Source organism: Condylura cristata, unplaced genomic scaffold (genome assembly GCF_000260355.1).
Source record: "Condylura cristata isolate star-nosed mole 26May11 unplaced genomic scaffold, ConCri1.0 scaffold00012, whole genome shotgun sequence".
Lineage (NCBI taxonomy): Eukaryota > Metazoa > Chordata > Mammalia > Eulipotyphla > Talpidae > Condylura > Condylura cristata.
In genome coordinates this window covers 48,147,333-48,171,789 of record NW_004567113.1, presented here as the reverse complement: position 1 = coordinate 48,171,789, position 24,457 = coordinate 48,147,333, and positions in this window count along the sequence as shown.

The window sequence follows — 24,457 nt, the reverse complement described above, 5'->3', positions numbered from 1 at the left end:
TTAATTTAGTTGCCCAATTTGTTCTGATAGCTGCCCCAATCATTACTATTACATAAATAATCAGATAATGAGTGAAAAAATAATGTTGACCCCATCAGTACCAAAAGATAGGTATCCCAGATTGGTAGAGACAAGGTCAGCTTTAATAGTGTTTTATCACCTATCATATCTTTAAAGAAAATGCCACATATCCCAAGGCTCATTGTCACAAATTGTTGCATCTAAATTGGGAGATTATAAAATTGTAGGGATTAAGAATATTGCTGGAACTTTTCTTTTAAAGATTTATTTATTTGTGCATACAGACCTGGGGTACAGGCCAAAGGTACAGGGGCAGTGAGAGGATTCACCAGAGACAGGGTGACTTTACTAAAGGAGGAGCAGAATAGGCAGACTGATGAAGTACACTGCTAAAGGGAGCAGCAGGCAGGTCAGGAGAGGTCTGCCTCGCCATGTGGGTCATCTCTGGGACAGGCAGGGATCAAACTCATCCTGAAGTGGCTTTAGCTTCTCAGTGCTGTGCTTTATCCCACTGTGCCACCAGGGAGGGTCTGCTAGAATTTTTGAACAAAATGAACATTGCTGTGTTGTTTTTTTATTACTATTAAAACTTAAGTGTGGGTATAATTTTTATCGCTGATATAAAAAAATCTTTTATAATTGAGAGTAAAGGATTTTAATGACATAATAATGAACAATCACATAATACAAATTATTAGAAAAAATAATTCATTTTGTTCTCAGTAAAGAATAAGTTCATAATTAACACAATAAATGAATCTCTGTCCCATTTCTCTAATAGGGATGATCAGGAAAGGGAGAGAGAATTCATTCCTCCCCCTTGTAACAGGACTTTAATAGCTGGACAGGACTTATTTTACAAAGTAAGTATAGATGACTTTCCTGTGGCTGTTTGCACTACTCTCTGTCTACTAAACAGATGGATAAGCATCACACTGAAGGTAAACCCACTACGCTGAGTCTCTAATGAGACAAGCGTATAGCAATGAGTCGGTCTTAACTGTAGCCGAAGCAAACCCTAAGAGCATTAATTCAGGTTGTTGATTGCAGGCATTTATTTCCCAGAACCACCCATCTAGAAGTCTTCATAAAAACAGAGATTCTTCAATAAATGGGAACCTGTTTAACAAATTTTATCTTTAAAATACTTTGATGTTGTTTCACCTTTAATATCATCCTTTGATCTATTTGATACATGAGAGAAAAGATGCAGAATATTTGACAGATCTGAAAAGAAAAAAAAATCTCAACCAACATCAGCATCCACAATTTCAGTGTTAGCATCCATGTTTCTTGAATTACATGCTTGCTGACTCCTGATTTTCTATAAGAGAACTAATTTCCAGATTCCAACAAGAGGCTCACTGATGCCCCGCCCAAAAAAAATCCTCCTTTCTAGTTCCACTGACATCTGTTTCTTGTTCATCCCTAAGTAGTTACCTTCCTACAGAACTTTCTAAGGCAGTTGGGTTTTTGTTTTTTGTTTTGTTTTGTTTTTTTTATTTTTTTTTCACTGAAGTAAAGTACTAGTCTATTTGTGTATACATTTGATCCAGAGGGACACAGTAAAAATTGCAAGACAGACTTGGAACTTACTAAGCCACCACCATCTGCCTCAATGATTTCATAAAACACGATTGTGAAACTATTACAAAAAACGCTCTGAGTGCTTTTCCCCTAGGCTGAACTCTCTTGATTTTCTATGATGTTTTGCCAGCTATTAGGTACCTTCCTCTGCCATCAGAAACTATCATAAAAGCTAGCTCCAACGTGGAAACAAGACCATTCATTGAGACCACACAGGGAAAGTGACACTGAGCTCTTTCAGAGTCTCTCTACAAGCCACTCTGATCCCAATAGGCCACTTCCTTGCCACCTTCTTCTTAGTAAAAGCATCCGTTAAAACCCCCAGCATCAAAGTGGTGGGCTTTCTTATTTTTGACTCATTTTTAAGTGGATTCAAACACCATTTCAGTAATGTGATACTCTTGCACCTACACATTTTGTTTCCTGGCCTTTTCCAGTGCTGTCCTAACATCAAACATTCAGCCCATTATGCCAGTAACTGCTGTAATTACTACACATACTTGAGATGTACTTATTTCATCTGCCCTTCAGATACTGTGGATGATCAAGGCTGTGCTTGATGTTTTAGGGTATATCCATGACCTGAATCAGAGACAGAACAGGTCTCAAAAACACCCATGTAACATTAAGAGCTGTCGAAAAAGAAAACAAACAAAAAACACGTTTCATCTGAATCAATTTCTCAGCTGTGGGTCAATAATAAAAACTCTTGAGTGATATGGGCCTCTACTTTCTGATACATATACAGAGGTTGAATTCTGGGAGTTCTAAGATCACTTAAATACTATCTTTTATAGCATCGGAAGCTTGTTGATACAATTCCAACATCATGTTGTGTATTCTTGTTTACTGTTGATCTAAAATACTGCACTTTGGTTGCAAATGCTACAAAATGGAAGAATTCCCCCAACAACATGTGTGTCAAGTGTCTCATAAAAAAAAAAAAAAAATCAGACTATGTAGGCAGCCATCTAGGCTCTTGGTGGTGGTATCTGGCTCCCAAATTGGTCTGCACGGTCCAGCTCACAGGTCTGGGCTTCATGTTCTGTCATGAATTATGTTAACTCTCTTTCCCCTGCTGGCTTCATAATCCCTACATTACATTACTTTGACTTTTCAGTTCCTTCCACGTGGAATAACATAAACCATTCATTCAATGAATCCAATTTGATATTCATCCTTATAACTGACAGTACCTGGAACTATAGTTTTGCTTATTTCTTCATACTTTCATTATTTTTCCCTCTTAGTGGCACAAAGGGTGAAAGCGCAACCCTACAAGATAGCCACAGTGGTCATTGTGAATTAGATCCCCACCCACATGGCCTGGCAGACCTCTCCTGACCCTCCCGCTGCAGTGTACTTCGTCAGTTGAACTGTTCTGCTCCCCACTCTGTCTCTGGTGAATCCTCTCACCCCCTGCACCTCTGGCCTGTACCCCAGTTCTGTATGCATCAATAAATAAATCTTAAAAAATAAACAACATTTAGAAGATGGGGCGTCTGTCTTTTTTGCCATGGTATTTGCAGTATGGTGGGTGGTAAGTTTCATGTCACTGTCAAGTCACCGATTTTTTGTTGACCATAAATACCTGTCCTTTTAGAATCTGTGCCAATCAAAGGGCTTTCAGAAGCCTATGGGGACACTCAAAATGTATTCCATCCGTATAGATATACTTAAAAATAAATACCATTGCCTTTCTCACACTTCTTAAAGACATACGATGATTGTAGGACAATTAGAAAATATAGAAATAAAAATCACTTATAATCTCAAAATAGATGATCTTGATATGCCTCAAAATATTAGTATGCTTGCATCTAGTGTTTTCACCAGAAACTATGCGCTGATTCTATTTGTTTATGCTTTTTGACCTAAGGCACAAGAGAAACACCTCTCCTTCCCTGGCAGCAATTCCTGAAATAAACCATCTCCCCACTGCAGAGACAGTGTGGAGGGAAGCAGGTCTTGCCTCTTCTCTGCACATGCTTGTGCCTTTTCCTGGGAAGATCATATGATAACTGGATTATTTCATGATTCTCTAAGGGCCAGAATTCACACAAAGATCCCAGCTGAGAAGCGTGTAGTTCTCTACACGTGTAGTTGCTCTACACATTGAGTCTCAGAGCTGCACACGTTCCACGAGACCCGTAGCTGAGTCTCCTCCACTTCCACTAAGTCGCCACCAGGGAAGACCCTCCTTGCCATGGCAGTTGGCTATTCTCTGTTTGTTCACAACACAGAAGGGGCATGTTTGTATTCAGTGCAAACTCTGCCGATGCTACCTGTGCAGTTCTGTGACCTGATTTCTACTTGAAGCTGGTTTTTGGGTGCAGGCACATTTGCGGTGCCTCACTCCATGACAGCTGGCCACGCCCCCAGCCACGCTTCTCCCACCTTGGGCCACAGGCAGTAGGTTCCTGCTCGCCGAGAAGCTTGTCTTGTAGCTCAGAAGCTGCAGTGATATTGGAGAGAAGAGGATGTGTGCGCTTTACTTTCTCCCTCCTCCCACCCACACCATCAATGGTGTATCCATTTGAAGACGAACAGTCCCTCACGAAGGATGCTTGAACACAACTCCAGGGACCAAGTGGTCATTTTCAGTGTTTTTATATTCCAAATTTTTAATGAATGCCCCTGAAATTAGAATCATGCTCTAGTTACATTTATTTTGAACTCTGTTCCTGGCTGTGTTTGTCACTTAGACCTGGAGCAGCAACATTGCTGATTTATTATTGCTGCTGAAGCAGCTCTTCCTCCCCTACTAAGGGGATTACAGCGACTCTTGTATGGTTTCAGAATGTCACATAGAAACCTGTGGGTGGCTTCTCCTTGGCCACTATGGGGAACAAATGACTAGAACAAAAATCAGAAACAAATCAGGTCCCCCCAAACTAGGTTCCATTCTCTAGGTTCGCTCCATTTGCACCCCATGTTTTCCCAGCATAGCCCTTCATTACCCTTTATGGTTATAACTTGTGAATTATCTTTCTTCTGTTCAGAGCCATTAATTTTGAAAAGGCAGGGAATTTTCTTAAGCCTAAGCTACAGTGTTGGTAGCTTAAAAAATGCTTTTAAAGATACTTGTTGAGTGAATGAATGAATGAGTGAATGAATGCCATGTAGAAGTAAAATTCTATGAATGCACATGAATCAAGTTTCAGTAACTAGAAGGGAGCAGAATGGAGATATTAAGTTGGCATCTTTTCTGAGTTGCCTTGTCGAAGAGCTCCTTCACCCAATCATCAATACCAGCACCAGTGAGTGAGAACCAGCAGAGGGACTCACTCCATGAGAAAAGAGGCTACTTGCAGTATAAAAAATATAAGTCCAGGCCCTCCCTGGTGGCACAGCGGGTTGAAGCACAGCACTAAGATGCTAAAGCCACTTCGACATGGGTTGAATCCCTACCCCGGAGGTGACCCACATGGCACAGCAGACCTCTGCTGACCCACCCGCTGTTCCCCTCAGCAATGTTCTTCATCAGTTGGCCTGCTCTGCTCCCCACTGTCTCTGGTGAATCCTCTCACTACCCGTACACCTCTGGCCTGTACCCCAGCTCTGATGCATAAATAAACAGATCTTTAAAAAAAAAGAGAGAGAGAGAAGTCAAACCCAATTTTTTTTAAAAGAATAAACATGTTAAATCAATACACTAGTCCAATAACATGGCAAAAATAAGAACATATAACAAGTGATAATAAGTAAGTTATCTAATATAGTCTAGTAAAGGAAAAAGCAAACTCAAAGGACAAGGGAAGGGCAATGAGCCAAACCTTAAACACAGGGAAATTTTTAAATTGTAAACATATAAATAACGTCCTTGATCATAAATTAAAAATGCAATAAAATGAATCACCATACGTGTTTATCAAAGGGAGCAAGGGGGTGTTAAAAGTCAATATAACTCATGAAGCAGGGAATTTTAGCATATTGATAACTATGGAATATAGTCAGGAAGGTTGTGGAAAATTTTGTTCCAAAAATATATAGAAGTTCATCTGATGAGCTTTCCCAAATGCTTAAGGAACACTCTATCAAAGCTGTATGAATTATTTCAGAGTGTGAATGCAGTTGGAATGATTCCATATTGATTTTTGCAAAGACAGCACAATGCTGATATGAAAACCTAGCAAATAAAAATCAATATCATTTATGAATACTCATGACAAAATTATAAATGAAGTAATAAGAGATGAAAATTTATAATATGTCTCAAAAAGAATTCATTTAAGAGATCCGATTCAAGTTGAAATAAAATCATGTCACTAGATGCCACCTACAGTATTCTTAACAATCTAGGGTGCAGCTATGGTTTTAAAGAAAATTCATTGTCAACTTTTATCTAAAGCTTATTGTTTTATCGAGATAAAAAGCCCCTAAATAAAATGTTGAAGCACTAAAATAACTACCATTTGATTGGGAACATGAAGAATAGCTTTACGAACATTCTCTCGCATATGATTCACGTGCACAAGTTTTGGATTATTTTAACATGTAAAAATGTTAAAATAACTTCTATCATTGCAAATAATGAATAATCTGATCATCTATAGTATATCACTGTATCAGCATATTATATTATTTTCAGATAGGATGTGTCTACTTCAACACTTCTGCTATTTCTAGTGATGGAAATATCACAATAAATAAATGTCATTGACATGACCACATTAAATAAATACATAAAATCTAATAGCTTCATGGTTCTAAATCACAAAGAAATGAGCAACAAGGATTGTCTATTTCAATGCCCAGTAAAGTCCCTAGACCAGAGTAGGAACTCAATAAGTGTTTTAATAATTCATTCACAAAATGAAGCTATATTAATATTCCAAAGACAAGATTATTGCAGAATGTCTTCAGCCAGAGATATTAAAGCACCTTTATGATTCCTCCAAGTGTATATAATTCATTTCTTCTTTCAGATAAAAATGTGAGTTTTAAGGATCACTGAAAACTGGCAATGTTGCCTAGGTAACCCATTACGTAAAATACATGAGAATCAAATTCTGATTTTAAGTATTTCACCTGCCTTTTGAAAATAAGCAACAGGCACAGTACCAAAGCTTCCACTTAACAAACAGATATAAAAGGAGAGATGGGTCTATTCTGATAGTTCTAAGTATCTACTTAGGATTTCAGGTACCTTTCTCTAGAACCTTTGGTTATTTTTAGAACCACCTTCCAACTCTGGCCAAATGATTTCTCAAATACTAAGAATTCAGGTATGAGCTATACAACTGCAATTGCTTACATGTTTTAGTCTAAAAGGACTGTTTAGATACTTTGAATGACCTATATAAACTGATAGAAAGTGAGTACTCACTTGCACTGTCTCCTAATACATAAATGCCCAAATGTGTAACTAATGACCATTTGCACAATCTTGCAAAGTATACTTCTTTGAAAGATGGCCATGTTACCGAATTACTAAAACCTCAGGATATCTGTTGGAAAATTTCGTGCATTATCCATATCTGCTGTTTGATTCACAATCAATGTGGCCCATTCTCTTGATTTACTGGGTTGGTTTGTATAAGGGCCAAAATACCCAAAAACTCAGCATCTGCTAAATGCTTAAACTTCTGGTTGAAGAGAAAAATATCTATCCCCCTACATGTTGAGAAATGCAGTTAATAGATTATTGATGTTTCCTTTATCAGAATCATTTGTGTTTATACCTCCTGGAGTTTATTCCAGACATTTTTCAATTAAAAAAAAATCTAGCTAGTCAATCAAGAGAGTATTTTCTCAAAGCCCAATGAGTCAGTCCGGTGTGTGTGGCCCTTTCTACAGAATAAGCACATGCTAATGTCTTCTCTTGGGAGATATTTGGCTCCTCTGAAGCCACTAGATCCACTGGGGGCTTGGGGGTTACACCAGACTAATTCAGAAATAGGCAAAGCAATGGCCGGGGGAAATTGGGATTATGAATTTTCGAGTTTAACAGAGCTCAGATTGATACTAAAAAACATCAGGGCAGGGATAGCTGGATTGGCTTGATGATAGCAATATACCCTGACAGGAAACCTACTTACCCTTTACAGACAAAGCTGTAAAACCCAACCTTAGTCTTGGGGCAGGAATTTTAAGCCGAGCACTAGGCAATGGGTGAGAGCAGGTGAGAAAGGGCGTATGCAGTTTCCAGAAAACTCCAAAACTCCAAAACAAGAGGCCAAATAGTGTGTTCAATAAATTAATTCCTAACTGTGCAGTTTTAGGGGTCCCTTCGTTCCTGGAAAAAGACTGAGTGTGATCAAACGAAGACACAAAGGGGAGGAAAGTTCCACCATCTTCCAACAGAGGGCGTTATTCAGGTCTTAGCCAGGTAGCAGTAACAAAAAGCAGCGCCCTGCTCAATAAGTCTGTTAATAAAAGAGAACTGTGAGGGTGATGACCTTCAAAGAGAGAGAACAGTTCTCCGAGTCAAGTTTGAATCCTGTTTCTGATCCTCTCTAACTGGATGCCCTTAGGTAAGTAATTGGGCTGCTTTGATTTCATCAGCTATAAAATCCAGATGGCAAATACCTAGCTACAGGCGTCTCAGGAAGGTTAAAAGTGTGTCAAGAGTTTATCCCAATGCTGGTGGGGGCAGAGAGGCATGCAAAGCAGTGAGCTCCTTCCCTCCACTTCCTCTCTAATAAAATCTGCTTTCGGGAAGAAAACAAAAAATCTGGTACAAGGCATCGTTCATGCTCCATCACTGAGATTCCCTCTCTCGGGCCATTTTTTTTTCTGTTTACACGCCCCCCCCCCTTTTTTTTTTTCTCAGTTCAAGGCAAGGTTCATTCAGTTAGCCCTGGTTGAGGAGCCAAGCAAGAGGGATTTAGGAGGAGGACTTTCTGGAAATCGGAGGCTCTTTGAAGTAAACTGCCGTCCGTGTTTTTAATGCTTGACCTTTGTACCATCTCTCATCTTGTTTCTCCTGAAAACAGTGCCAGGGACAGGTGTCGCTTAAATGGAAAGCCTGAAGGATAAAAACAAACGGGAAGAGAAATCATAAAGACAAGCGCCCTGATTGTCTTGCTTCTGAAAACAAATGAAATGGGAATCAAGATCTGTGACTTGGCACCAGGATGTTTAGGGAATTGAAACCTCCCCTGCTTGGTTTTAATTGTTCCTTAATGGCACACGGAATTACAAGACATTAAATCACTTCCGAGGAGTGCAGGCAGAATTACTTATCTGAGTGAAGTCACCTTCGACTCTTAGTTGGTCATTAGGCAGCCGCGATGCCAGAAGATGCCACAATTACTTGTTTTGTCAAAGGCACTAGGAAAACATTCCCACCTGCAGCTAGGGCATCGGAAAAGCGGCCAACTCAGGTACCCCCTTGCTAAGTTACGTGGCCTACCCCATGCCATTGTAAGAGAAACTGGAGATGCAAATGGGACGAAGCATTTATCTAGAAGCCTCGCTGCATGCGCTGGATTTGACTCCCACCTCTATTTCCTTGCTGAGTGATTTTGGGCAAAGACATCGCGATGTTCCCTCATTCATAAGTTAAAACTGTTCACACTACCTACTCCAAGGGCTGGCTGAGGAGGACTGAATTAGCTAAATACGCACACTAAATGCGTGTGGCACTTACGGTCTTAATAGTTATTAACTGTTACATAAAACCCCTACCCCCGGGAAGTTGAATTACTTCCTGCAATCCCTGTAATCTCTCTCTTGGGGCAAAAGTATCTGAGAAGGATGCGGAACTGGGAGCTGTGGACGTGCATCTGGGTTCATGCGCACGATATAGCCTGAATATAAATCCTCTATGTTTGTGTGAGAGACACAGACAGACAGACACAGATATTTTCTCTCATTGTCTTGCATATTCATTTGCTTAACAGTGTTTTGATGATATTTTTAATTTTCATGAAGCTCAATTGGCATTTAGTCTAAGCTTACTAATTTCTGTGTCCTCTTTAAAAATTCTTTGTCTACTTCAAGGTCACATTTCTTTTTTTCCTCCTAGAAACTATTGACTCTATTTTCCACATTTACGTACCTAATTCACATTGAGTTAATTGTTATATAAGAGATGAGGTAGAAGTCAACACTTTTTTATGTAGGTAACCAGTTGTTTCAGCCACATTCGATCAACAGACGTTTATGTTTCTGTTAAATTATGTTGGTACCGTTGTTGTAAACCACGTGACTTAATAAGCATGTGTGGCTGTTTCCGGCCTCTATTTCCCGGGAATCTTTTGTTTAAAGTTATGCCAGAACTACAATTTCTGTGTTACTGAAGATTTATAGTGTGTGGAAATGAGGTAGTGAAAATCATCAAATCTTTTTTTTTTTTTTTTCGAATTATTCAAGTTGTTTTTGTTATTCTAGGTCCTTTCCACTTTCTAGGAATTTCCTAGGATCACTGTCAATCTCTATCAAAAAGCTTGTGAGGGGCCCTCCCTGGTGGCGCAGCGGGTTAAAGCACAGCACTAAGAAGCTAAAGCCACTTCAGCATGAGTTCGATCCCCGCCTGCCCCGGAGGTGACCGCATGGCCCGGCAGACCTCTCCTGACCGGCCCACTGTTCCCCTCAAGCTGTGTACTTGGTCGAGCTGCCTGTTCTGCTCCCCACTCTGTCTCTGGTGAATCCTCTCACCGCCCCTGCACCTCTGGCTTGTACCTCAGTTCTGTATGCATAAATAAATAAATCTTTAAAAAAATAAAATCTTGTGAAAATTTTAACTGAGATTGTATCAAATTTACAAAACAATTTTGGAATAATTACCTATTTTGAGTAACTGGGGAAAGAATGGAAATTTAATTTACTCTTTTTTAATATAAATATTTATATATTTTACATCATTCATTTTCATTTAATATTTAATTTGGGAATAATAATAAATTCAAAACTATTAAGGGTTTTCAACCTAATATTATACCCTTCCCTTTATTTAGGTCTTCTTTGCTAAAAGGTCTTCTTTGCTCAGTTCTTATGGTTTTCAGCTTACAAATAAAGGTAATGATAGATGTGAAAGACTTATACTTTGTTTTTATTTTATTTTCTGATTTTTTAACTAATCACATAGAAATTTAGTTGATTTTATATTAGTAACATTAACTAACTGTTTTACAGCTTATTTGTAGGTTCCTTCTTAGTTTCTACATGGAAAGTTATGTCACTTGACAATAAAGACAATTTTATTTCTATCTTTCCAGTCTTAATGCCTGGTGGTTTAATCTCTGTGCCTTTTCCTGACTAGGACTCAAAGGGTATGTTGAAAAAACAAAACTCCTAAGAGTAAGTGACCATGTATCCTTCAGATCATGGCAGCAATGGATATAAGGTTTCATCATGATGCATCATGTCAACAGGATATTTTTAAAGATATTTTTCTATCAGAATTAGAACATTTCCCCTAATTCCTATCTTGCAGACAGTTAGTTATCATAAATGTGCTGAATTTTTCCAAAAGTTTTTCTTAATCTACTTAAGCTACCATGTGATTTTCACCTTTCCTTTTTTAGATAAATGATATTAACAAGTTTTAGATGTTGAAATAATCTTAATTCATTGAATAAACTCAATGCTGTATTATGAGTTTTACTTATTCTGATTTTACTTGCTAATATTCTGTCTACCTGTGTTCATAAAGGATATTGGTATCTCATGAATATAAATATTCTTAAAAGGTCTGGACAGGTTGGTGCTGTCATTATTGTCTGAAAGTGTCTGTGGGAGGTTGGTAGACTTCTTTCTCCCTTACATGTCTGATTAAAATATATATATATATATATATATATATATATATATATATTTATCTAGCTATGGTGTTTTTTTCCTGGGGAGTTTTTTTTATTATGAACACAAATGATATAACAAGTATAGGGCTTTGAAATGTGTGATTTTTTTTCTCCTTTTATTTCATTTTAAAATATGTGACCCTCAAGAAGTGAGTTCATTTAAATAATCAAATTTATTATCAGAATGTTATTCATGTTATCCATATTATTCCTTTATTTCCCTTTCAATGTCTGTAAGATTTATAGTAATCTCCATCATTATTGAAATTGATAACTGTAGTTCTTCTTTCTTCCCTTGTTAAAGGAAATCCAATTTAGGGATTTATTGTCTCATTAAACTATCCAAAGGACTGATGTTAATTTTATTATGCCCAATTGAATAGATTTCATTGATTTCTATTCATCTTTATTTTTATCTTTCTTCTTCTAATTTCAAACAGTTTTTTCTTTCCTTATGCAAACATTTAAAATGTAATAGCGCTTTAGCTATATTTTATATTTGTAGACTTTGATATAGTCTCTTGTTTACCAGTTAGCTTGAAATGGAATTATCCCTGTAATTCTTTTGTGACAGTTCACATAGAAAGTTGTTGCTTCATTTCTAAACATTTAAGAATTTTCTAGATATTTTCTTTCTGATATCTAATTTGGGGAAGAAAATTAAATTCTTCAAAATGTATTAGACATGTTTTAATAGCCCAGCATATAATCTATTTTTACAAATATTTCCATGTGCTCATGAAAATAATTCAAATTCTACAGTTTTGTGGAATCGCTTATCACATATACAAATGAGGTTACAATACTTGCTATTATTCAATTCTTCTGTATTCTTATTAATTTTCTTGTGTAATTCTTCTATCAAACTAATATGAAGAGAATGCAAAATCACAAACTATAATTGTGGATATCTCTTCTTTTAAGCGCTATTTTAGAGCTCTGAAATAGTCTGTGATAAATTGATTTTTTAATCAATTGGTAAATTGATTCATTAGCAAATAGCTCTCTATATCTATGAGCGTAATCAATACCCTGAAATCGAATTTTTCTCATTTTAATATAAACTCTGGATTATCTTTTTAGTGTTTTCCTGCTTAGGCTTTTCTATCCTTTTACTTATCATCAATCTGCTCCTGGTTAAAATCTATTTCCCATAATAGAATGCAATTAGATTGTGCTTTTAGTTTCATGTTGTCAGTCTCTGCCAATTAGTTGGAATGTTTACTCCATTTGTGCATAATTTAATTATTGCTATAAATACCATATTGCTATTATTTTCCCATGTTCATTGCGTACTATTCCCCTTTCCTTCTTCACTTGGATAAATCACTCTTTTTCATTTAAAATGTTGCTTTTATCTTTACTATGACTTTTTTAGTCTTAGTTACTTTTTGTTGGTGGTGGTATTTATCATGACTCTGGAGATTACAATATGCATCTTTAATGTATCAGTCTGCCAGAGTTTTGAAAGTGTGCTATGCCATTTCCTGTGTAATATAAGATTCTCTCAACAGAAACTTCCTTTTACTCCTTTCCCTTTCATGACAGTCAGAGATTTCACTTATCTGTATGCTATAATACCTACACTCTATCATCACTAAGTGGCTCTGAATAATGTGGTTCTGAAGAAAAATAAAGGACAGCCTGATATATTTACCCACACATTGCTACTTCTGCTGGTATTTCCTTTGTGTTCCCATATGGTGCTGTTTCTCTTCTGTGCAAAAAAAAAAAAAAAAAAAAAAAACTGGTGCAAAAAAAGCTTCCTTTGATATTTATCATGTGCTAGCCTGTGTTGATGAAATTGCTCTGCTAGGTTCATTTGAAAATGTTATTATATCACCCTATTTTTTAATAGTGTTAGGAAAATAAAACTGATATTTAGTATACAGTAAGATGAATACTGCTATGAAGGAGGAAACAGAGAGAGATACAGGGTGTGTGGAAGAGGAATTCTACCTAGTCTTGAAGGTTTCAGGGGAGCTTTATAGTAGAAATCTCATCTCAGCTCTCTAAAGGTGAGCCGAGTTTGGCAGGCTAGTGAAAGAGGAGCAGGGAGATCACTTGAGATCTTTTCAAGCAAAAGAATAAAATATTTGCTTAACAAAATCTAATTGTGCATCTAGATCATTTTCACAGTTCCCTATTCATTTACTATTATAAACAGCAGTATTTGTGAATACTTCATGTGTATGTTCTTCCATGCCTTACGCAGAATAAAACTTACAGATCGAATATTTGAGATGAACACGATGCATGGACAGAAGACTGGCTGGATACGTTTGCATTCCCAGCAGCTGCTCAGTAAAAACTTCCTATCCCCAGGGCTTACATCAGGACAGCTATTGAAATCTTGGGTTCCTCTCTTGTTCCCATTTATATACAGAAGGCAGACTGTGCAGGCCCAGCCCAGCCCGAGGAGGGGTCACACTCAGAGAGGTGGTGGTGAGGAAAGGCCACCCTGGCATAGAGGATGGAGAAGTTCTGATGCAGTAGGAGAGTAGCTGGCCTGCTGTGCGAGTGGCAGCAGGTTCTGTCACTGTTGGGGCCCCTTGCAGATCTTCCTTTCTGAACTCCCAAGAAAACTCCAAACCTTCCTAAGGTAGAGACAGCTAGGAGTCCTACAGAACATCATGTCTGAGCTCTGACGCAGTGATGCTCTGCTATTACTATCCCTTTCTGTGTCTGAGGTCTGAAACTACAGGCCCCGAGGTCCCTGCTCCGGTCCACTGATTGGGATCTCAGCTTCCTGGTGTTAAACATTCCTTGCTCGACCACTGAGGCCTGCACGTGGACCACATTTCTGTGTCTGAATCAGCTCTGGAAACCATGAACACACCCTTCTGATGGCAATTGTTTCTCTGAATTTCTCAGTGTCACCCACCCTAAAATCAAGGTCACTATGTTCCATTTACTCCTAAGAAGCATCCTACTGGCCACTTCCAATTACTTGATTACATTCACATTTCCTTTAAAAAGCTTTTATATCCTAAAAATCTTCAAAGCAATAACAAAAACATTCATTTTTACAACCTCAATCACATCAGAGACATTCATGCATATTGAAGACAGCATAAAATTTTTCAAGACAGAATAACCCCAATTTAAACACATTTGAAATTCTTTGTTGTTGCATGAAGAATATTTTTGCCTGTTGCAGATGAGCTATCAGAAAAAGCAAGTCTCTTTCACACAAATTTTTGAACTCACAATTTTCAAAAACCAAAACCTTCTATTTCAAGTGAAGGAAAAAAAAATTTAATGGAAACTGGTTCAAAATAGGCTAGCCTTTTATGAACATACTTTGGGCATAAAAACACACATTTGTACTCTATTTTCTTACTTTGAAGTTACAACATTGCTTCCTATATCAAAAAAAAAAAAAAACAGACTGAAGACTTGTGCCTTTACTGGGTGTCCCCATTAGCAAAATTTGGTGTAGATCACAAAAACATGGATTATGTATCTCATTAGTCCTTAAAATATCTACAGAGTGATGGGCTATGTACACTTACATAATATTAGCGACTTCCATGCAGCATTCTTATCTTGGGGTTTGAGTGTCATCTTTAAAGAACTCAAATTCTAGCTTCTTCTCACTGTCAAACCTGACCACAGAGGATAAAGAAAGGCTTAAAAAAATCAATGAGGGAAAATCACAATAACACATAGTATCCAAAAAAACACAAATCACCCAAGCAGGGTCATCATTAATCCTTCTAATACTGGATAGAAATAGGCCTGTGTCCCTTTCTGTCATATCTGAGGACCTTCTGTAGCCAGATCAGATGATAAGCAAGAGAAACCTCCAGTTAGGAGTCTGTAGGCTCTGGCTTGCTTCCATCAATGGCAATTCAAATTCCTACACCTGTACAGACTTCTGTGACCAAGACATGCAGAAATTCACCCCATTTAGTTCAGTCCCTTGACTTTCACTACATATCCTGACCTTCTCTGGGATTTATTTCAAGTTTCATCTCAAATATTACTCCATACACAAAAACGTTTCATGGTTTCCTCAACAAAGTTGAGGACTCCTTTTTTTTTTTTTTAAGATTTATTTATTTATGCATACAGAAATGCGGTACAAGCCAGAGGTGCAGGGGTGGTGAGAGGATTCACCAGAGACAGAGTGGGGAGCAGAACAGGCAGATCGTCGAAGTACACTGCTGAGGGGAGCAGCGGGCGGGTCAGGAGAGGTCTGCCACACCATGTGGGTCACCTCTGGGGAAGGCGGGCATTGAACTCATGCTGAAGTGGCTTTAGCTTCTTAGTACTGTGCTTTAATCTGCTGCACCACCAAGGAAGACCCAGGGACTCCTTTTTTTTTTTTTTTTTTTTATCTTGCAGACCTCTGTTTCCTCCCTGATGGTGTTTTACATATATTGTAATATAAACTTTGTGTTCAGCTGAAGAGGGAGTAGGAAAGATTTATGGGCTAGACACAAAAGACATATCACCTAGAGAGTAAGAGAGGTTACAGTGTAAGTTCTGTCTAAACTAACAAGACTTAGGGAGATTGGGGAGTTACATTTATGTCTCCTATACATTAATTGTGTATTTACTCTGCTCCAGACTATGCTACATAATTTCAATGTCTTCATATACCTTCTTTGCTTTATAATTTTCTTTCACTTGGTATAAAAGTGATGGGATTGTCCTTGACTTTTGTCTTCACCCAATTACAAGTCATCAGAAAATCTTGCTGACTCTCCCCTAAGAGTTGTCCAGATTCCACCCCTGCCCTCACACTGCTCCCCCCCATTCAAGCCACCATTTTCCCTCGACTGATGATGTCATTGCCTCCTTGGCCTTCTTCGTTTTCACCATTGCCCTACTCATGTTTTCCTCTACTTTTACCTCAAAATCTCTCTGACACTCCTCAGTCAAACTCAATCAACTCCTCCATTGTCTCCCCCAGTCACGCTCAAACATAAACCCTCATAATGGCTAGAAGATCTTAGGCAACCTGATCTTTCCCTCTGATCCCCTAACTGATATTATTTCTTAAAACACTTCCATCATTGACTTCTGGCCAGCCACTCCAACCTTATTGCTCTGCCCTCAGCATGTCAGGTTTTCTCCTGCCTCAGGGCTCTGTACTGACTATTTTCTGTTCCTGAGTTGCTTTTTCCAAGATACACGCTGGGAATCTTCCTCACTAACTTTGCATCAATGGGACTTTCCCTACAAAGCCTCTCCTGACTTCCATATTGAGAAGTGTACCCCTTCCCCAATCTTTATTTTCAGAGTCCTTTTATCCTCCTCTATTTTCTTTCTCCCACATGTCATTATCAACCTATCACATATACTTCTTTATTTTATCTATTATTTAATTTCACTGCTCTTCCCTTGAAAACAACCATATGAGCATGAATCTTCATCTACCTTGTTTGCTGACATCTATTATAGTCTTTGCTTTGGGTAGGCATTCAGCAAACATCTGTCCATGGAATCAATTAAATCATTTAATCATTCCAATAAGCATATGAATTAGGAACTCTCTGACTTTATTCTAAAAGGCAATTAACTGCATTATCTACTTAGAGTTGGCTATTGGCAAAGGTTCAAATATATTCTAGAGGTCAGTTGCTTACCTCTGGTTCCCAGTCTATTGTACACCCTCTTGACTGTCTTCCTTGGTGAGGGGAATGTCAAGTAGTTCACAAATCTTAATACTGCCTCTGTGATACACATGCACTTTGCACACAGTAGGTGCTTAATAAACATTTACATAATTGAATTTAATCAATTTTTCCCAAGCAACAGCCTGTCTGCTACAATGGTCTTCCTAATTGTCTCTTAGAACATTTGCCCTTAGAACACATCAAGCCAGCCTAGGAGCCGTAGACATGGTCAAAGTAAACGGAGACTCAGAGGGTTCCAGACCCTCTGAAAGCTTCACAGCCACTTAGATAAAAGTCAAGACAGGGACCAAAGTCTTCAGATTTGAAAGTTATTTTCTTCTTTGATGACTTTAATGTCTAACAAGGCATGTCTCTACCATTAAAGTACAAATTAGTGAAGGCAGGGATTCTGGGTGTTTCCAAATGCCCTATAAAAGCTGTACCCCAATAGTGGGTACACCCTACATACTCAGTAAGTACTTGCTTATTTCCAACACGGCCCAAGCTGCCCTGGCACCAACACAATCTACCTGGATGATCACACAGAGATAATGAGAAGTAAGAAGTGAGAGAGCTTCAAGAAAACAGCTAAAAGCAATCAATTCCACCTTTAAAACTTATCACAGTTTCTGAAAAAGAGTTGAAAATTAAATAAAATTTGGAAGCGATTCGATCAATATTCTCCATGGTTTTCATTTTAATTTAAGAGGAAAAAAACAGGAAGGCCTGGAATAAGACTGAGAGATCTCTACTTGATCAATCTTTCCTTGTCCCTCTTGTAGAAACAAAACCATAAGTCATACTAATTCTTATTTTGACTAAATGACTTTCAGCAGCATGGGTGGATGGTGACAGCCCCAGTAATCATGAACTTGGAGTTGCACAAAACCCAGATCATGGTATTGATGCTGTTTTCCTTCTGGGATGTTGTCAAAGTGTGCGCCTGCCCAGAGCCAAATTGAAAATCTGTTACATAATTTAAACTTTTCATTTGTTTTCAAATAACTTTTCCTTCCTTTCTTCAAGCAAGTTGAGAATATCAGCATCAATTCTCATGATTGATTAAGACATGGTCCAATGCGATGTAACTTTCTAGGTTCATTTTTCTTTCTAATGAATGACATTTGACTTCTGCAAAACTTGTAAATTAGCTTTGAGCATATGTTAAAATCAAAACCCTTTCTGACAATGCTGATCACTCTAGGTATATGTTCCTTGTCTAATGTGAAAATGGTGCACACGCCTGTACATAAGCAATGAAATTAAAGTAAGTTTAGAGAGTTGGTGGAGGACCACCAGTGCTTTGGTGGTGGGAGAGCACGTGAAGGCAGAAATTCCATCCCATACTGTCAAAATATTAACAAGGAGGTTAATATTTTTAAAACAATGATATTTCAATAAAAAAATAATAATAGAGTAAACATAGAAAACATTAAACGAGTGCCCTCCCTGGTGGCACAGCAGGTTAGGATGCAGCACTGCAAGTAACTTCAGGGCAAGTTCGATCCCCCACCCCAGAGGTGACCCACTTGGTGATTGATTAAGACATGGTGAGATCTGTCCTGTCTCACCCGCTGCTCCCCTCAGCAATGTACTATGTCGATCTGCCTGTTCTGCTCCCCACTCTGTCTCTGGTGAAGTAGATAGAATCTGGTCCCCATCTCAGCCCTGCCAGCCTTTTTAGCCTGTGTGCGTTTGCAAGAAGGATCTGTTTCTCATTAATTGAATCCATGGGTGACCTTGAAAAGCCAAGGACTTCTTTATTTGATTGAAACTAATGTGAAAATTTAGATTTGTATCATATACATACAGAGACCCCATAGCTGCTTCTGTCTCCCATTCAAGTGTCTTCTCTTCCCACCTACCTTATTGGTCAATTCCTATATTATTTATAAGGACACACAAGACCAAAATCTTTAATCGGATAAACAGGAAATTAATGGACATGACTTAAGTAACAGTCTTGAAGCAAAATTTCCTGTTTTTGTTTGTTTGTTTGTTTGTTTGTTTGTTTTTTTGTGGTTGTTGTTGCTTTGTGTAGAACTGAGGTGTATACCAGAGGGTCTGGGGGTAAAAATATTCACCAGAGACACAGTGGGGAACGGAACAAGTGGGCTGACTGAAATAGGCTGTTGTGTGGAGCAGCAGGCGAGACAGAAGAGGTCTGCTGGGCCATGTGGGTTAACTCCCTGGCCAGGGATTAGAAATTTTGATTTTAATGCCTCCACATGACTGTACGAGGCTGACTCAACTAACTGAGGGTCATCTCTTTTTATTAAAGTCAAGTGTACGTTTTCACCACACCCACAAGTACCTTCATAACTACACCTGGCATGGGATGTGAGGGAAGAACTGAGAACTACTGCCAGTGGATACATCAAATGAACCCCCACAGGGAGCTTCCAGTTGAGTGGCAGAGACAGACGTTTAGTAGAGAACTCACCCCTATGTAAATCACAGGGGTGATGTGAGGGATGAAGAGGAATGAGGCTACTTTAGACAACATGAAAGTCTTCTCTGAAGAAGTAAACATTTAAGCAAAGACCAAATAAATCAACAGGATTTGAAGGAGAGAACTGTATTTCAGGCCAGAAGGAGAACTGAATTTCAGGCAATTTATTTGTTTATAGAACTGCTCAGAAGCTAGAATGAACCTAGAACATTCAAGAAATGGAAAACAGGCCAGGACAGCTTTGGACTAATATGCTTTGACCTAAATGTCCTTAGTGGATAGAGTTGGTAGGCAGAACTGACAGTGGTGGCTTCCATTTGATCTGGACAGGTTATAGCTTAGATATCTCTGAGGGAAATACAGTTCTTCTTATTTTACATGTACCATGTTCACAATCTTCTTGTGCCTACTACACGTATAATCAAATCTTTATCTTTGGAAAGATTTTAGCATCAGGTATTAACTTCTGTTTTTCCTTTCCACACCTCTCCCTGAATTCTCTCTTGCCCTTTCTAAGCACATAGATTCTTATTCTTTCTTCCCACTCTGAGCACCCTTTTCTAAAGGTGACCTGTTCTGTCAAGACTTCCTTAGTTTTCCTAAAAATAGTGAAAAAAATAAAAACAGTAATTACAGTGATACTAAAACCAAATACAGCAAGAAAACATGTTGGTATACCCATATGCCAATTATCATGCTAACTCTTCCCATTCACCATCTCATTTAATCTTTGGATTGACTCTATGAGAGAGGGCTAATATTACTCTCCTTCATGAAAATGGAGGCAGTGGTTGAAGAAGTTAACTGGACTACATAGTCTGTGGGCCACAGTGGACCTGACAGCTCTAAAATGCTGTCAGGATTTATTTGAGTGTATGTGCTCTTATTTTTTTCTCCATAGTATCTTGTTCTTATGAAGGAATAATTGATATGTGACATTATATTTGTTCTAGGTCTTGCCTCATTGACTTGCTACAGCTCTTAACACTTTTCTTCCCATCAGTCTCCATCATCTATTCATTCTCATACCTGGCCAAGACTGGTCCAATCTCAGTGCCTTTGAACTTGATTTCTTTGGCTCCTTGCACCACTCCCCAATATTTCATACAGCAGGATCTTTCCCAGATCTCAATATCCACACTAAGCCCTCTCCTGTTCCCATCTGTGTCATTGTCACACAACCTTATTTGTGTATTTCTTCCCTTGCTTTTTATTGCGGTGAACACAGAAGCTTTAATAACAAGCATTCCATACACACATTTTATTTTATTTGTTTTTAAAGATGTATTTATTCATACAGAACTGGGGTACAGGCCAGAGATGCGGAGGGTGAGAGGATTTACCAGGGACAGAGTGGGGAGCAGAACAGGCAGATCGACAAAGTACACTGCTGAGGGGAGCAGCGGGCGGGTCAGGAGAGGTCTGCCACACCATGTGGGTCACCTCTGGGGAAGGCGGGCATTGAACTCATGCTGAAGTGGCTTTAGCTTCTTCCTGCAGTGCTTTAACCCACTGCAGTAAGGGAGGGCCCTTATACACATATTTTAAAGTGCAGATTTAATACTTTCCACAATCATCAACCTTAATTTACAACAGGATTAATTATGAATGTTTTGTCTATGGGACTACTAGGCCACATGACAGATGACATGTTTAACACACTTGAAAATTATAGATGACTAAAAATGATTCTCTTATGTATATCCTGGTACAAAATATTTTTGGAACCCTGGTGCTACAGCAGGTTGGAGCACAGCACTGCAAAAGCTGACTGTGGCCACTTCAGTGCAAGTTCAATCTCCAGCCCTGGAGGAGATCCACATGGTGCAGCAGACCTCTCCTGTCTCCCTGCTGCTCCCCTCAGCAGTGGACTTCATCAGTCAGCCTATTCTGCTCCCCACTCTGCTCTTGTGAATCCCCTCACTGTCCCTGCATCTCTGGCCTGTACCCCAGTTCTGTGTGCATAAATAAATAAAATCTTTAAAAATATATATTTTTGGTGTACTTTGGATATTTTTTGTACTTTTGTTTTTCATTTGACTTCTTTGTCAAAATATCCATGCCTCTCAAGTAATAGAAGAGATAGAAGAGGACATGATTTAAACAATGTCCCAGACAAGTCATCACAAGGTAACGGAAGAAAGAAAAATTGCTACAAGTCTTCCTGATTGCAAAGAAAAAATATTTAAAATTTACCAATATTTTCCTTGAAGAAATGTCATTAGCCCAGAGTAGGCTAGATGAGCAGGTAGACAAACTGTAGTTCAAGATGAATGATAGTCTAAATCCAACAACTTGCTCAGTTTTTGAATCATGGGTAAAGATACTTAATCAAAAGAAAGTTCTCAGGAGGGTAAAAAATATATAGCATATGGATGGTGTTAAAAATAATTATCAGTATCACAATAAAAGTTAAAGGATGAACATAGCATTTTACACCATGCCATCCATATTGATCACCTACAGATGATGAATTTCCACTGTAGAATCTGCCAAGGAATCACAGAATTGTAGGTTCTGACATTAACAGCTCGGAGCAATGCCTTTGTTTGCCAAATAAAATCATTTCAGCACCCTATACTCTGTAGCTTCAGGCAACAGCTGCAGAACTCAGAAATCCTCCAAATATCTCAATGGAGATTTCATCTCTGTAGAGAAGGCACTGGCAAAGACAAATGTGGATTCTGATCTGAGAGTTCTCCAGCCAAGAATGATAACATCTCCTGACTTAACAGAAGAAGCTAATTTCTTGCTGATGTCAGATCCTGCTTGATAAGTGTCCACAAAGCTGTTTAACAACTGTCAGGGCACTTTCACTGCATTGTCCTTACTCCATAAAACTTGAGTCCTTGCTTCCTCATTTTGATTTGCTTTCTGTACTACCTTTTGGCAAGATGTTTTATACATATTATATATGTTATATATATGTGTGTGTGTGTGTGTGTGTGTGTGTATAAATATATATATGTATATTTAACAATGCTATAACACACTGTACATGAGTTGGGTTATGGGTTCCCACCTCTTCATATGCATGTTACCATGACACAGTAACCTGACCAAAGCATTCACAGTTCACCATAGTCCTCCCACTTTGCCCCATCTTTCGCTTTCATAGCTCTAATTCTTCAGCCACATTTTAGAGTTGTTTATTTTTTTTTTTGGTATAGTTTTGTCTGTTCCTTATTTTATTTCTCAGCGAAATTCTCTGATATTTGTCTTTCTCTTTCTGGCTAATTTTGCTTTGCACAATCCCTTCCAGTTCCATTCATGTTGTCACAAATGACAAGAGTTTGTTTCTTTTTTTATAGCTGTATAGCATTCCACCATGCATATATCTATCACCTCATCTTATTCATTCATGTATCTTTGGACACTTAGGTTGTTTCCAAACCTTGATTACAATAAATAGCACTATAATAAACACAGAATTACACATATCCTTTCAAATAAGTGTTTTTTCAAAAGCTGCCTGTTAAAAACATCTATGCAAGCCCATAGATCCAGAGCACTGGGGAAAGAGGGAAGTGTTAGCTGCCTCCCTCCCCTTCCAGAGATCCACTTTGGAGCACTTTCAGGAAGGCCAACCCAGCCCATCTTCCAGCTGCCATTAGAATACATTATTGTCCAGTCAAGAATAGAAAAACCACTGCTGTGTGATCACGTATCAAATTTTCTGCTTGTGTATTGGGTTGGCTATTAATGTATCATACTTTCTAATCATTTATGAAAAAGATAAGGCAATAGTCTTTTATTAGAAAATCATGGTACCTAGTAAGATGTCTGAAATGATTGGGAAGAACAGATTTAGTAACAGTAAGTTTGACCAAGTGTCCTCTATACACTGGAAATAATTGTTCTAGAATATGGAAGATAGCAAAATTTAATACAAAGCTCCAACTTTTTGGGAAAACTTGTCCTTTAAGGATTCAGGACCTAAAGCAATGTCTTTAGCATGTGAATGGTTAGAACATTGAGTGATTGGGTGAAAAAAAAGAAGGGCTCCTAACTCAGATCAGGAGGGGTGATGGTTATGGAAGGCTTTCTGGAGGAATGGACAGCCAGGAATAAAAACTCTCCTCTCCTCAACATACACTGTCTGAGGTTACATGGAAGGTTGGGAGTCAGAGTCCAGAATTTGGATTAAGGACACTATGTGAATCACTGGACCATATGAATAAGAGGCAATTTCTCATTGTTTTTTTTACATCTTTTCCATCTTGTTTTGACTTGGGAAAACAGGATCAGTGAAAGAATGACGTGCTATAGATGTCAGAAGACTACAGAAAATTTGGAACAAAATTGTACTCGAGGCCATGGGCCCAAGAAGGGTCTATACCCACAGAGGCCCCTAATCTGGTGTGTGACTCAAAAAAAAAAAAAAGAAAAAAAAGGACTGATAGCTTTGCTCTATGGCGATAGTAATCAATTAGTCCAGATATTAAAATTCTCAAAATGTTCCAAATTTTTTTTTTTTTTTGCTTTTCCAAATCTCTTGACCCAAATCAAAAACTCTATCAACTTGGATCTTTTTCCCCAAGCTTTCTTGTTGTTGTTCTTTTCCTTCTGCTTCAGCATTAGAAGCTGATGGAGCATGGCCATGTGGCAGGAATGCTGATTATTAGAACAATGAACTGGTAAGCAGCTAAGTAGCTACAATAACCAGGCCTTCTGAGTGATACAAAATAATCACACCATCCTCGATCTACTAGATTTTTTTTGAATAATGAGGATATTCGGTTTATTGTATTTTTGCCTATAAAACTTAAAGGAATTGAAAAAGATCTAACTACAAAGGGTATTAATTTCTTCTTAGTTGATCTGGGTTGAGAACTGACACTTTGTCTCACGTCTGCTGGGCTTCCCACATGTATTTTTATGAGACTCTTAATAACACAGTTTGATGTTCAACAATTGAATAAAACATAATTTGAGTGGGAATTCCTATTAACATCCAATATTCATTTACAGAGTCTGTTTTCCATTATCTTGCTATTCCCCTCATGTACAGAGTTGATAAT